The sequence below is a fragment of the Diadema setosum genome, chromosome 4 (assembly GCF_964275005.1).
Source record: "Diadema setosum chromosome 4, eeDiaSeto1, whole genome shotgun sequence".
In the NCBI taxonomy this organism is placed as follows: Eukaryota; Metazoa; Echinodermata; class Echinoidea; order Diadematoida; family Diadematidae; genus Diadema; species Diadema setosum.
The window spans coordinates 32,307,603-32,321,209 of record NC_092688.1 but is presented as its reverse complement, the minus strand read 5'-3'; the positions used below and the strand labels follow the sequence as shown (position 1 = coordinate 32,321,209).

General features: G+C 40.2%; 1 protein-coding gene across 2 annotated transcripts in view; it reads left to right on the top strand.

Annotated features, from left to right (window-relative positions):
- Positions 1–13,607, top strand: part of LOC140227147 (putative nuclease HARBI1) — a 117,888-nt gene that overhangs the window by 39,214 nt on the left and 65,067 nt on the right. The window lies entirely within an intron of this gene.

Sequence of the window (13,607 nt, the reverse complement as noted above, 5' to 3'; positions counted from 1 at the left end):
GAAGGACAAGTAGCACGATGGCTAGAAGTAATAAGCCAGTATTCACTCACCCTTGAGCACCGACCCGGACGAGTTCACATGAATGCAGATGGTCTGTCGCGACGACCATGTACACAGTGCGGACGACTGGAAGACGTCTGTGAAAATAAGCAGTAGAGTAAATTAGTGATGTAATGTGTAGTATGTAGATGAATATTAACTGTATTGTATTTGATATACATTCATACAGTACCAGTATGCTTAACTGATGAACTGCTGTAGCTGAGAATAGAGCCTGACAATGGATACTGAATCTGAACTTGTCAGCAGAATACAAGCAATTACTATTTCTCCAAGTATTACCACTGATGACGTAAGGAAGGCTCAATTACAAGACAGAGACATAAAGCATATTTTGAGGTGGAAAGAAGAGAGAACAGAAAGACCAGCATGGACAGAAGTGTCAAGACTTTCGTCAGCTGTTAAGTCCTACTGGGTAAACTGAACTCTACTAGATGTTCGAGATGGAATTCTCATGCGCAGATGGGAATCAGAAGATGGTAAAGAGGTTAAATGGAAGACTGTACTTCCACGCGCACTACGACAAACAGTAGTCACTGAACTTCATGGATCAAACACAGCATGTCATCTGGGAGTAAACAAGCTACTACATAAAGTGCAGCAACGCTGTTATTGGGTCGGCTTGTCTGCAGATGTTAGGTCAACAGTTCGAGAGTGTGTAGTTTGTGCAAGACTAAAGAACCCCCCAAAGAGATCAAGAGCTCCATTATAGACATATACAGTAGGTGCACCCCTTGAAAGGGTAGCGATGGACATTTTGGGACCACTTCCAGAGACAGATCGTGGTAATCGATACATACTTGTGGTTGGAGACTATTTTACGAAATGGATCGAGTCTTACCCTCTCCCCAACCAAGAAGCAGAAACAGTGGCCCGAGTATTTGTCGAAGAATTTGTAGGCAGATTTGGAGTGCCTAAAAAATTGCATACTGATCAAGGAAGAAATTTTGAGTCTGCTCTGATGGGAGAAGTATGTAAACTCCTTGGTATCAAGAAGACTAGAACATCTCCACTACATCCTCAGAGCGATGGCTTTATCGAGAGATTCAACCGTACTTTGCTTACCCGTACTTTGCTTACCATGGTTGCATCTATCCTCGACGTCAACCGGAACCAAACCGATTGGGATGAACGAATTCCATATGCTATGCTAGCATACCGCACCTCCGTGCAAGAGTCTACCAACGAGTTGCCAATCATGATGATGTTGGGCCGAGATATTACACTGCCAGTGGATATCACCGTCAGCCAACCTATGTCAGAAGAAAGGGAGAGCGATGATTACGCACAACATCTCAGAGATAAACTAAACGATGTGCACGAGATTGCTCGACAAAAACTGGCGCTAGCTCACCATAAGCAGGCAAAGCAATATGATCGCAACACTCTACTGGTACAATACAAAGTAGGCGATTGGGTTTGGCTGTATCACGTACTAGGAAAAAGGGGAGTATGTCCAAAGCTTCTTCCCAAGTGGACAGGACCTTTCATGATCACACACAAGTTATCAGATGTGGTGTACAGAATCCAAGAATCGAGCAGATCCAAGCCCAAGGTTATTCATGTTGATCGGTTGAAGCCTTATCATGGTCTTCCCCGAGTTAACAGGGGCATATCGTGTCATCTGATGGTTTAAAGACAGATCCAGCGAAGATTGAAGCTGTGAAATCATGGCCGACACCTACCAGCCAGACAGAAGTGCGTAGTTTTCTAGGATTAGCGTCCTATTACAGGAGATTCATTCTCAACCTCTCTGACGTAGTCAAACCTCTGACCAATCTGACTAAGAAGGAACAGCCGTTCATATGGACATCACAGTGTGATGAAGCGTTCAACACAATGAAACAGATGCTGACGACAGCTCCAATTCTAGCCTACCCCCACCTTGGTGTTGAATTCATTCTTGACACAGATGCCAGTAATTACGCCATTGGTGCTGTGCTTTCTAAGGAGCAAGATGGACAGGGGAGAGTAATCGCCTATGCAAGCAAGACTCTTAACCGAGCAGAACAGAATTATTGCCTCACCAGACGAGAACTTTTAGCTGTGGTGTACTTTCTGAAGTATTTCAGACACTATCTCTATGGGCAGCGAGTAACAGATCACCGTGCATTACGTTGGCTGTTAGACTTTAGAATCCAGAGGGACAGTTAGCTAGATGGTTAGAAGTAATTACACAGTATCAACTTACCATTGAGCACAGACCTGGGAGATCCCATTCCAATGCAGATGGACTTTCACGGCGACCTTGCAAGCAGTGTAAAAGAGTGCTGTGATTTGATGCTAGTTTGCTTATTTCGACAACAGTTAGTCTGAAGGAGCGAATTTCTGCGATGATGCAAACAGAGATGATGCCTCGTAGAATCTGATTGGAGGAACGTGTAGAAGTAACAGTAGAGTAATAAATTAAGTGTTGTGTTACAATTTGTTGGATAGTTGGTGTTACTATTTGATGAATTATCATTGTATAAATAGGAAGATGATAACAGATGTGAGCAGGCATTAGGCAACATGACAGCAAAGCATCAGAATTTTGAGAAGATCCAAGCCATTAACTTCTCATCGATTTCTAATGAGGAGATAAGACAGGCACAGTTACTAGACAGTGATATAAAGCATGTACTGAGGTGGAAAGAGACGGGTGAAAATAGACCTAGGTGGAAGGAAATTTCACATCTTTTTTCCGGAACCAAGACATATTGGGTGCACTGGAACTTACTACAGATAAAAGAAGGAGTTCTCATGAGGAAATGGGAATCTGCTGATGGGAAAGAAGTGACATGGAAAATTGTACTTCCCAAGTCGATGCGTTCTACTATATTACAAGAGCTACACAGTTCAATCACAGCAGGACATCTTGGAGTGAACAAGTTGCTTCATAAAGTACAGAGAAGGTACTACTGGGTTGGCCTTGCTGCTGATGTCAGACTGGGGGTGAAAAGATGCGATGTTTGTGCAAGAACGAAGAATCCCCCTAAGAAGAACAGAGCTCCGTTACAGAAATACAGAGTTGGTGCTCCGTTAGAAAGAGTAGCAATGGATATTCTAGGTCCATTACCAGAAACAGATCGTGGGAATAAGAATGTTCTTGTTATTGGTGATTATTGGTGATTATTTTACCAAGTGAATCGAGTCATTTTCAATACCAGACCAAGCGGCAGAAACAGTTGCTAGATAGTGGTAGAGGAATTCATCTGTCGTTATGGAATTCCAAACGAAATTCACAGTGATCAAGGCAGAAATTTTGAATCTAAAGTGGTAGCAGAGATGTGTAAGACGTTGGGAATCAAGAAAACCAGAACATGCCCTCTACACCCACAGGGAGACGGCTTTATAGAACGTTTCAATCATACCTTGCTCAGCATACTGAAATCACTGCTTGATCCAGAAGAAGAACAGAGAGACTGGGATTACAAGATCCCATTTGCCATGCTTGCATACAGATCTGCAGTACAGGAGTCTACTGGAGAAAGCCCTGCTCTCATGATGTTAGGAAGGGAGATCACACTGCCGGTTGACTTGATGCTGCAGTCTCCAGTACCTGCAAATACAGAAGAACAAGACTATGTGACAGATGTTCGAGAAAACTTACAAGAAGCACATGAAAGAGCACGAGAGAAATTAGGAATTGCTGCTGACAGCCAAACTAACCAGCATGAAAGAAACACAGTATTTCGTAGTTTTGATGTAGGACAGTGGGTGTGGGTCTATATGAACCAACCAGAAAAAGAGGAGTGAGCCCAAAACTTACTTTCAATTGGAAGGGGCCATTCATGGTGGTCACTAAACTCTGCGTTGTGGTGTATTGTATCCAACAATCAGCAAAGGGAAAACCCAAGGTCGTTCACATTGACAGACTTAAGCTGTATACAGGCGTGCCGCTAGCTAACTGGTTGAATCACAGTGTGAGACGTAATACAGACAGGAATAATAATCCACCTATTAGATACAGAGACAGTGAATAATGTCGGTTAACCTATTATTCTGATGGAAAGGTGTGTTTCTCTATAATTTTGCTTTATTTCAGATGATATCCTGCGATCAGCCCAGTTGCTGGGAGCACTTCACGACCATGGCGGATTATCAGTTTCATCTAAAATTTCGCCATGCCACCCAACTAACACTCAAGTGCCGTGTCTGTGGAAAAGAAGAAGAGACGAGAGTGTTGATGCTGAACCACTATGAGGAAAAGCATTCTACTCAAAAGGAGCAGGTTGAATATCTCAACTACAGCAAAGCATCTCCAAATTCTGTCAGTGAAAGGAAGAAATCAACAGCAACAACACAGGTGAAGCAAACAACGGAGAAAACGCAAAAGAAGAAATCAACAGCACCCATGCAGGCTACGCAAAAGAAGAAATCAACAGAAACGACAAAGACGAAGCAATCAACAGAGACAGAACTAAAGAAGATATCAAGTGAAACAACATAGACGAAGAAATCGACAGTGACACAAGCCAAAACAACACAAAAGAAATCAACAGCACCAACCCAGTACACACAGAAGCCAACAGAAACACAGAACATCACCGTGGCAGAAACGAAGAACAATACGGAAATGACAGTAACAGCGACAGCAACTACAAGTGACATCACACCTAAAGGGGAAAAGAATCAGAATTCAGAGATGAAGGAGCGTAGGGAAGCAGAACTCGAGCTGTTTGGATCCGGCAATGACTGGGACCGTGCCAGTACAACAAGTAGCGCTAGCTCGTGCAGTACCTGCCGTACTACTCAGAAACGGCCGTACTACGTTGTTACAGACACTGGGGACAGTGATGGGGAGGACGAGGTGATCTAAGACTTGTTCCACCTTTATTTTCTCGGGTCCTCTCAGGACTCGACATTTTACTCCTTTTGCCTCGCTGTCGTACATTATTGGGGCACCACGAACACCTACTCTTTTGAGAATGTTCTCCATGTTTGCACATCTCTTCATTTTGTTTGGATCGTAGCACCTGCAACTGGCTTTCATTTCTCGCATGTCAAGTTCGTTCATCATTTGCATTATTTTCTTCATGAGCCTGACAGTGACTCGGAGATACATATGCAAAGTATCAAATACTACATGACCAACAGGTACAGACTTGAAAATCGGCTCCCGTGCACAAGAGTAGTTCTTTTCACCTAATGTTCTTGGCCGTGAAGAGGAAGAAACAATGTGCAAAATTAGTGATGGTTATCAGTAAGACAATACAGGCAGGGGTATTTAAAGTTTGCTGCTCCCATTCCGCACACTGTTAGGAGGTACTTGTAGTCTCCAGCTACAAAGTACTGTATGTTGTACTCAACATCATCAACTACAACACTTGTGAGAGCTGTGACATCTTTCACTATGTTAACTAAATGCTCACTCAAACAAGTGTAATTTTCCTCGTCACAAAGAATTGCAATAGGGTGATGTGCACTATAGCTGAGGTTGCTTCTGTTTCGTCATTAAGAACAGTGCATGTGATATTTACATAGTGCCATCGTCCAACCACAGTTCCATCTGTGAGTTTCACATCAATAGTTTGATTTCCTTCCTGCACTCCTTTTTTCACAAGGTACTGAATTTCTCTTGTTAAAAGTACCTTTAGGTCCCTTTGAATGCCTGGTTTAGAACAGTTTGTTTTAGATAGTGGGATATGCACTTCACTTTCAGGCATTTGGCGTTTCATCTGAGACAAATTAGGGAGGTTACTGATAGAGGACAGCGAGTTCCAAGAGGCATCAGAAATTCTATGTGCATCCTTAACTAGAATTGCTAGATTTAGTTTTTGAAGAATCTCATCTTCGTCAGTGCCTGTAGCATCTTTGACGTCTTTGACAAAGCATATATTTCTAGTTTCCTGATGCTTTGTATCTTTAATAGTTATTTGCTGGACCTTCACTCCCAAGGTGTCTAAAAGTGCCAATCTTGCCTGGCACTCTTCTTTGATATCTTTTGCCAGCCGCGTGGTGTGCCTTTTAGAGTACTTATCTTTAATTCTCCAATCAGATCTTCTTCCTGATTCTTTGTTCTTTAGAAGCTTGGACAAGCGGATAGCTCTCTTTTTGTATTTCGCTATCAGTTTTTTTTTTAATCGTATCTTTTGCTTCTAATCCTTTTCCGACTTTCGTTTCAGGTTTACTACATTCTCATTTTCATTTCTCAACTGCTGAATGGTCGTAAGGAGGGAACAGCTAGATATCTCTGAGTGAAACATTTTCAGATTCCAAAATTTGACCTTAAGCCATGAATAGAACAGCGAACGTTGTTTTCCTCCACGATTTGCTTTCTTGACTTTACTCAAAGGTCCATTTGGTTTGAATAAATAGTTTCTAATGGCATGCACTAAACGGGGTGACGAATTTATGCTTGTATCCAAAGAATAGTGTTGACAAATTGAATTTAATAAAAATGTTGCAACTTCTTGACGAGTCACAATCGTGAAAGATTTCAAAGTATCCAAAACAAAGTTCAAATCTACTTTCAAATAAGAAAAGGTCATATCATAAATTAAAATTTTCAGGGGAAATAAATTCTTAACATAGTCTACTGATACAGATAATGGTAGGCCTAAGACCAATGTTTTAAGCTGTCTATTTCAAAAAGACAGAAAAATGGCTCTGTAATTGAAATGAGTCGAACTTATAATATTATGAGAAAATGTTATTTAAGACGAGTAGACATTAACAATGTGTTAATGCATAATGATTAGGGTACAGGTAGTTTGTACCTTAAGATGGACGCAAAAACAGCCAAAATATATGTATATTACAATATGAATAAAAATATTTAACAATAATACATAAGTAACAATGATAAAAAGGCAAATCTATGGTGCCTTAACATGTAACAAGAAATTCTTCACATCAGGTGCCAGCACAGCCCTAATTTTGTTGGGTGGCTCTCTTCTTGTATTCCTCGTACGCCCCGTAAGATCGCACGAAACGGAGCTGGACATAGTGCCCCCTCTGAATGTGGTGTTCTTCCAGCATCCCCTCACGTGACTCAAGGAATTCAATTAGTGGTCTCTGCTTCGTGAGCTTGATGTATAACCCTTCTTGTTGATGATTCTAATGTCCCAGTTCTTTCCTAGGATTTTGCGGAGCTCTTTGAAAAGGGCTTCACTCCTCAAACGCATGCACCGTAAAAACAGCTCTTCAAATACCTGAGTGGAAATCGGTAACCTTACAATGCACTCGGGACTTTTATTTACGCTCAATGTCAACCGCTCCTTTATCAAAACTCTCATCAAATTCTTGACTGCATTTGGATCACATGGTGCCTGTACATCATTGTGGATCTTTGTGACGATATCTTCATGAAATGAGGAAAAAAAAAAGGGAAATGAAAAGCAAAGCAAGAATAACAGAAACATCCACAAACCAAGATTCTGTCAGTTACATCATGTGTCAATCACTGCTTATTACTATACACTTGACGAAAGACATGGAATTCGCCTTCTCCTCGAGACGGGCATTCTGCCACAATAGTGTTGCATGTTTCTACATTAATAACGACCAAAATATCAATGGCAGTTGCTACATACTTGCCAACATTTGAAATTAGGAAAGAGGGACGTAATTTGCCGGAGGTCCAGGGGGGCGTTTAGGCCCCCGGCGGGGGAGCTGACAGGAAAATAGCAAAGTTTTCTGACCTTGAACTTGACCTTTGACACTAACTGAAACTGATCCAAAATCTGATCAATACTACTCTACGAGGTTCCCATTGGGCAAGTATGATCTGTCCACCAATTTTTTTTTTTTCAAATATCTTGGTGACAATCAATCTTCATGTGGCAAAAAAAAAAAAAAATCAGCTTTCCTTTAACATTACATTCATCTTCGTACAAAGAAATATTTCCCTTATTATTAACTTCCCCAAAAATAACAGCATTATTGAGACTTTTTACATCAACTTATTTCAGCGGTTGCAATAATTTTTTTAAATGGGAAAACACACACACCTTTGGAACCCAACGATCACAATGACCTTCACATCCGATGTAATGGACGAAGTATTGACCGTCTGCCTCTTTCAGAATCTACAAAAATGAGAAAAATAAATGTATAAATTTACATGATAGTATGGTTGTGAAAGAAGATACATGTGAAGCATTTGAATAACAAAAAACTGTTATCAAAGATTTTGCTTCCTTTTAATCTTTAAGCATAGTCTGAGCCCACTCCCCTACCTTACACAGGTTAATTCTCAAGATAAAATTCATGGGGGGGGGGGGGATTTTGGTCCCTCCCATAATACCTTAGCCAGGGATGAGCCGCCAAATTAAAAATCGATATGGATTAACATGTAGTTATGAGGAACTAGATGCATTATAGCATGTACTAGTACATTGTATATACGTCCTATTGCCCTGAGGCCAGTCAACATTGCTATTATTTACGGTCACATCAGACATCTAGAGCAAAATACAGAACCTTTGGTGATATGTTACTCCTAAATTTGAAATACAGTACGCCTACTCTCGAAAGGTTTTACTGGCAATTTTTGAGAAATGTAAAAATAACATCAGAGGACAAAAATAGAAGATCACTCTATAGGCCTACTGCTTATTAATAGATCTGCAACCTTTCCCCCTGTTAAGACGCAAATCAGTTTTATACCAATAGGCCCCTACTTGATAAAGAAATGATGTATTAAGATTAACGAATCACCGTATAGGTACCTAATGGGAATTATTGGGGGCTGGTTTGACATTTTCCATAGGGCTCTCTTTGGCATTTCAGGGGCAGAATTGCCCTGCGCCCCCGTGTAATTTTTACTCTGATGTTCAGACGACACAAAACGCTGATTATTTACATATCGAGTTCTAGTCCAAAACAATGCTTTGACCTTCGTTTCGCTATACAACGTTTTGTTAGTCAGCGTTCAGACGCAATATTTCATCGTATAGCTATTTACCGTTTTGGTATATATATATATATATATATATATATACTCTCTAAAAAAAATCGAGTGAAAATTTTCACTCTAAAAATGGTGAATACAAAAAAGAGTGAATTTCGAGTGAAAATGCTCATTTTCACTCATTTTGGAGTGACGTCAGGGATCACTCGAAGATTTTGGAGTGATCCCTGACGTCACTCCAAAATGAGTGAAAATGAGCATTTTCACTCAAAATTCACTCCAATTTCACTCGAAATTCACTCTTTTTTGTATTCACTATTTTTAGAGTGAAAATTTTCACTCGATTTTTTTTAGAGAGTATATATTTGCTTCTGAGCACCCTGTTTTGGTAACAAAGTGTGCGCAGCAGATAATTATGGAGAGTGTGCGATGTCGTAATTGTGCGCGTTAAAAATCTAGGTCAGCGACCTGAGGGGTGTTTCACTAAGACTTAAGTTCGACTTAAGCACGACTGGTGATCCTTTCTTGTGCTAAATGAGATACCCAGTAATTTGACATTTTAATTTTTGTAGCACAAGAAAGGATCAACAGTCGTGCTTAAGTCGTTCTTAAGTTGAACTTAGTGAACTTAGTCTTAGTGGAACACTTAACACCCCCTGGTTGTCGGCTCTAAAAATTACTTTAGATCTACACACATTTTCCCATTGACCTTTCTGGGGGAGTGATATTTCATGGAGAATATTGATGACCGTCACAATCGGGCAATAAAGTAAAATAGTTGCCCTGCTCAGATGTCCGATAGGTTGATAAGCTTTCTTTTTTTTATTGCAAATTGATGGAAATATGAAATAAGAGATGATAAACGCACCCCATGTCACTCAAAGGTAGCAAACAAATTCCGAAGGGGGGGGGGGGGAGGTATTGTAGTAGAGCAGCAAATTTGAAAGCTGTAATGAACAGTCAGTGTTTCGATATCTTAATTAATCCATAAATATCGTTAAATATCGTGTTTTTTTTTTTAAAAGCATCATTGCAATAAAGTGCCGTAATGTTAAAGTTAAGATACGGATCACTGACACTGTTGTAATGAACGAGATTTGTTAGAAAAAATAGCAGACAAATGTATAATTTTAGCCAGATAGGTATCAGCGTCAAACATATTTCTTTACATTACAAGGTACAGACTTCACCATTAGTTAGCAATTGATGCCAATATTAGTGTAACCAACGACAACGTCTTAGAGTTCTATAGACCTGTCTAACGTTATAGGTTCTACTGGTTTGTGACAGACTCTACAATTAAAAATAAAGGTGAGTTTAGCAGAGTATTGAAGACGGACGGGCTTATAAAATGTAAACTGTAAATTTTAGTAGATATAATCCCAAATGATTACCCACCTCAATATCGAATGGTGTGTTGGGATTCCACCGACGAGCTCGAAGTCTTGACTTGGTAGTCTTGGTGGTAGGCCTACTGCCGATGCCGCTAATGTTAGTGCCAACTGGTCTAGAGGTTCTAACTCTAACTTTGTCTTTATGAGGGGTGGTAACGTCGTTAGAATTGCAAGTACTACATTCCGTTCTTCTTCGCCCACGACGGCATCTGTTCTCCATCTTATGACTTTGATCACTCGTCGTAAGGCTATTCGTCGTCTGAGCTAGCTGAAGGTTGATTGTTTTTTTTTTTTTTTTTTTTGGGGGGGGGTTATATTAGTCTAAAACTGTAACTAGAGCCTTGCTAGTGAGGGCGGACACGTGCAGGTGAGCTAGATAGCACATACTTAGCAGCTGCTCACGTACTCACACACGCGCAATTTACGTGTAGCCACGCATGCGCATTGCGTCAGGAGAAAATGTCTGTTTACATGACGTTCGATGGTAATATTCATTTTTCAAAATTTCCCACCCCTTTCTTCCTGACGACCAATGAAAAATAGGAATTGAGAGACAGTATGAATATTCACAACTTATCACATACATATTCAAAAGCTCTGGCAGGCCGTCAAGGAGGTAGGCATCAAACCCAATTGTCTTTAAATGATTGATAGCTTAGGTCTTTAAAAAATGCCCTAAGTTAATTTCTGTATTTTCAACACCAATTTTTTGTTAAGATTTTGTGATATGTTTTAAATTTAAGTATGGTAGTCTGTTCTTTAGAACACGTGTGTTAGCTTGGCAACTGTTCCTTCCATTCTTATTTTTTTTCTCTGACGACAGGATTGGGCAAATCATACGGTAAAAAGTCATGAAAGGTTGATGCTTTTGTCGAGAATCGTCATGTCTTCCAGCTGAATACTATTTACCTTCGCTCAAAGCACTCATTACACACCAGTTTTGTTTTATTGTGAGGCTGATATATTTGGCCATTAGATATGCAATGATTACTATCATCGTATTTATTTTCTATTGTAACAAGTACAGAACGTGACATACCCAGCTGCAGAACCTTTCTTGCGTACGGGATGCCGTACTCTCTCGCGCCCGCGATATCCCGTACATGCAGGCAGTCCCATATCGTATGGCCCCCTATGGGGGAAAGGGTCAGGCCTTTGACGGAAGGGGCTACTCTAGGTTTGTAGATCGTTGTTAAGTAGGCGGGGTTCCATTTAACGTTAGGACTTGTAAAGTTGTAGTAGTAACGGTATAGTGAAAATGAAAAAAGTCAAACTTTTGGTTTATTTGAACTCATAATTCCATAATTAGATATAAAGGTCTTGTTGATATTTGACGTCCGACTCTAGCTTCAAAAAAAAAAAAGTAACGTTTATAGAATCCCCTCTAGTAGTAGAGTTGTAGGTAAATAAAGTCTAGTCTATCTAGGTATAGAATCCCTAGATGAACTTTCTCAAGACGATTGGTGGTAGATTTTATTTGCCATAATGATTCTCTGTATACCATTGACGCGTACTTGCCCTGATTGGTAAATTAATACTACAGTGTTATGTAATTACCCAAGTACGGTTACGGTCAGACATGAATTCAGATAATTCAGGTACTAATTCAGGTAATTCATGTCTAACCGTAACCATAATTAGATAACACTGTAACAGTAAGTGTCTACGTGTTTGTACACACCTGGAAGTGTCCTGATGATGAATTGAACGTTGAATCAGTGGCAATGATTGACCAGTATGAGCATGCATTTTTATTCTTTACGCAGAGCATGGAGGGGTGTCAGTTTCAATGTACAGTGTTGATGTGTTGGACAGCTACACATGCAGTATGGTTGATGGGTCCATATACCATGCATGAAAAGTTGTACGGCTCTTACTTGAGGAATATTCCACAATTTTGCGTTTAATTGTCAAAACAATGTCAAAAATGCAGAAGAATCCCTTCCCGCAGTCTCCAGACGAAACAAGCACTGCGCTCTCCACTGCTGCCGTTTCAAGTGCCAGACTTCTTTCCCTGTGCACTTGCTTGTTGGGATGCAAAGATTATGCTACCGCCTTCTGTTTTGTTCCATTTTTGCCCATCCTGCAAATACTAGAGTTGAGTTATGCCGCATTGCACAAATGTTAGTTCAAGTAGATTCTATGATGTTGAACTTACACTGCAGCATGTACTTTTTCAATATTCACCCATGAAAATTCTGGTTGCTAGCTGCTGTAGTAGCTTTAATTTTTTTTTTTTTCAACTCACAATACTTGCAGTTGCAAATGTCTTTGTGATATGGGCTCCAGAATGTGTATAGGGAACATTCTGTACTCCCTTTGAAGCAAAATAATGTGACAGTGGTCATGCCAATTGGTGCCATCTTGGCTGAATACTTTCGCCCAAAATGCAATTGTTTGTAGTTCTGGCAGTCAACAGACATATGGGTTTGTTCAAAAACTTGGGACCCAAAATTTGACACATAGGTCTAAAATTAAACATCAAATTAATGAAAATGACTGACATTTATAGTTACTTCTAGCCATACTATAATAATTATATTCCATATAGGATTTGCTTGAAAATCCCATATAATTTTCTTGGATAAGAATGAGATTTATTGTAAATACCGATGTTACATGGACACCACATTGAAAATGTTTTGTATCTTTCTCCTGTTCTCCAAGAAAATGGCATGAGAACTGTAATTTAATAGCAGTAATATCACAAATGAGTACCATCCACACTATGAACCAAGAATCAAATCCTCATGTCCTCAGTTATCTTTTTTAGGGAAAATTTGATCCATCACTCAAAGAATGTTTAAAAATACCGCTGTTACAAAAATATTTTTTTTCTTAGACAGTGGGTGATTTCAAGTTCGGTGCTAGCGTTAGTGCTAGTGTTATCTCAGCACTAGCACCGGCGCTAAAACCGAACTTGAAATCACGTCGGTGTTGGGAGTTGACCTCAAAATTATGACGTATTTCCGGTTGCTGGTGCTGGGCTCGGTGCTGGATGTCGTCTGCTGAACCGAGCTCCGCCGTGAGTGTTAGCGATTAACGTGCTTTTTCCCCATTGACTAACACTAGCCCTTAGGGATTAACATTTTCGTAATTTCAAGTTCGGTGCTAGTGTTAGCGTTTCCATGTCAATAAGCGTATTAGAGGTCAGCGAAGCCCTGACTTGTGATATCTTATGGCCGGAATAGATCGATGAATAAGCATTTTCGTGATGTTTTTGCTACATCGCCGCCGGCAGAACAAAGTGCGGATGCCAGCGCACACTGGTGATTCAACAACAAGCTATTTGATGTTGAATTCTCATGAAGTAGAAC